The following is a 2,500-nucleotide window of genomic DNA, read 5'->3' as shown; positions in this document are numbered from 1 at the left end:
GGCAACCGGCCGCACCAGGGCCCAGGGTCTGCCGATGGTGCTCGAGGCAACCGCCCGCACCAAGGCTCAGCATGTGCCGATTGTGATCGAGGCAACAACCCACACCAGGGCCCAGCTTGTGCCGATGGCGGTCGAGGCAAGTGCCCGTACCGAAGGGCAGCCTATGCCGATGATGGTCGATGCATGTGCCATCACCATGCGCCATCATGTGCCATTGATGGTCGAGGCCTTGGCCGAAGTTCGATTTTGAGCCACGGTGCCCATGCTTGGCTCCAGCATGTGCTGGTGCCGCATTTTTTTCACTCGGGACAGCATCGCCGGAGCATCGCCGGAGTACCGCCGGAGAACCTGACCGGCGGCATTGGGGTTCCGGCGATTGGGAGGGGGGCCGGGGGGGTGTGCGCACATGATGTGCGATGGGTGCTGGTACTTGGCCTTGTGTTGGCCCCCTATCCCTCATCAAACCTCTGAGAATTCACACCCCCTTAAAGAGCATTTGAGATTTTACAGGTTTGCTACCAGTAGCCGTTAAAGTGTCTGAAATGGGGACACTTTTTTCAAACGGTCACAAAATCTTCTCTACTTCGAGTTTTTAGCTGAATTTTTTTGTGCATGCCAACAAAAATAGAAGGATCATGCCTACAAAATTTGGGGCCAAAAATCCTTATAAAAAAATTTTAAAAAATCCCGAACCGCAAAAAGTTTCGAAAATCATGAAAAATAGAAAACGAGTCATCTTCCAACGAAACTTCACGTGAAGGCTTAGGGGACCATTGTATGAATTTACAAGCCATAAAAATGGCATTGGCACGGCAGAAATTTGAAGATGTGCCTAAACCCACCAGGGCCCAGCGTGTGCCGATGGTGCTCGAGGCAACCGCCCGCACCAGGGCCCAGCGTGTGCCGATGGTGCTCGAGGCAAGCGCCCGCACCAGGGCCCAGCGTGTGCCGACGGTGGTCGAGGCAACCGCCCGCACCAGGGCCGATAGTGTGCCAATGGTGCTCGAGGCAACCTGTCGCACCAGGGCCCAGCGTGTGCCGATGGTGATCGAGGCAACCTGCCGCACCAGGGCCCAGCGTGTGCCGATGCTGGTCGAGGCAAGCGCCCGCACCAGCGCCCAGCGTGTGCCGATGGCGCTCGAGGCAACCGACCGCACCAGGGCCCAGCGTGTGCCGATGGTGCTCGAGGCAACCTGCCGCACCAGGGCCCAGCGTGTGCCGATGGCGCTCGAGGCAAGCTCCCGCACCAGGGCCCAGCGTGTGCCGATGGTGCTCGAGGCAACCTGCCGCACCAGGGCCCAGCGTGTGCGGATGGTGCTCGAGGCAAGCGCCCGCACCAGGGCCCAGCGTGTGCCGATGGTGGTCGAGGCAACCGCCCGCACCAGGGCCCAGCGTGTGCCGATGGTGGTCGAGGCAACCTGCCGCACCAGGGCCCAGCGTGTGCCGATGGTGCTCGAGGCAACCGACCGCACCAGGGCCGAGCGTGTGCCGATGGTGGTCGAGGCAAGCGCCCGCACCAGGGCCCAGCGTGTGCCGATGGTGCTCGAGGCAACCGACCGCACCAGGGCCGAGCGTGTGCCGATGGTGCTCGAGGCAAGCGCCCGCACCAGGGCCCAGCGTGTGCCGATGGTGGTCGAGGCAACCTGCCGCACCAGGGCCCAGCGTGTGCCGATGGTGGTCGAGGCAAGCGCCCGCACCGGGGCCCAGCGTGTGCCGATGGTGGTCGAGGCAACCGCCCGCACCGGGGCCCAGCGTGTGCCGATGGTGGTCGAGGCAACCGCCCGCACCGGGGCCCAGCGTGTGCCGATGGTGGTCGAGGCAACCTGCCGCACCAGGGCCCAGCGTGTGCCGATGGTGCTCGAGGCAACCGACCGCACCAGGGCGGAGCGTGTGCCGATGGTGGTCGAGGCAACCGCCCGCACCAGGGCCCAGCGTGTGCCGATGGTGGTCGAGGCTGCCGATGGTGGTCGAGGCAACCTGCCGCACCAGGGCCCAGCGTGTGCCGATGGTGGTCGAGGCAACCGACCGCACCAGGGCCGAGCGTGTGCCGATGGTGCTCGAGGCAAGCTGCCGCACCAGGGCCCAGCGTGTGCCGATGGTGGTCGAGGCAACCGCCCGCACCAGGGCCCAGCGTGTGCCGATGGTGCTCGAGGCAACCTGCCGCACCAGGGCGGAGCGTGTGCCGATGGTGGTCGAGGCAAGCGCCCGCACCAGGGCCCAGCGTGTGCCGATGGTGGTCGAGGCAACCGACCGCACCAGGGCCCAGCGTGTGCCGATGGTGCTCGAGGCAACCTGCCGCACCAGGGCCCAGCGTGTGCCGATGGTGGTCGAGGCAAGCGCCCGCACCAGGGCCCAGCGTGTGCCGATGGTGGTCGAGGCAAGCGCCCGCACCAGGGCCCAGCGTGTGCCGATGGTGCTCGAGGCAACCGACCGCACCAGGGCCGAGCGTGTGCCGATGGTGGTCGAGGCAAGCGCCCGTACCAGGGCCCAGCGTGTGCCG

Source organism: Durio zibethinus, unplaced genomic scaffold (assembly GCF_047325235.1).
Source record: "Durio zibethinus cultivar Kanyao isolate XHJ-2024 unplaced genomic scaffold, ASM4732523v1 HiC_scaffold_94, whole genome shotgun sequence".
NCBI lineage: Eukaryota > Viridiplantae > Streptophyta > Magnoliopsida > Malvales > Malvaceae > Durio > Durio zibethinus.
The sequence above is the reverse complement of the archived record's forward strand: the minus strand, read 5'-3'. Positions refer to the sequence as shown.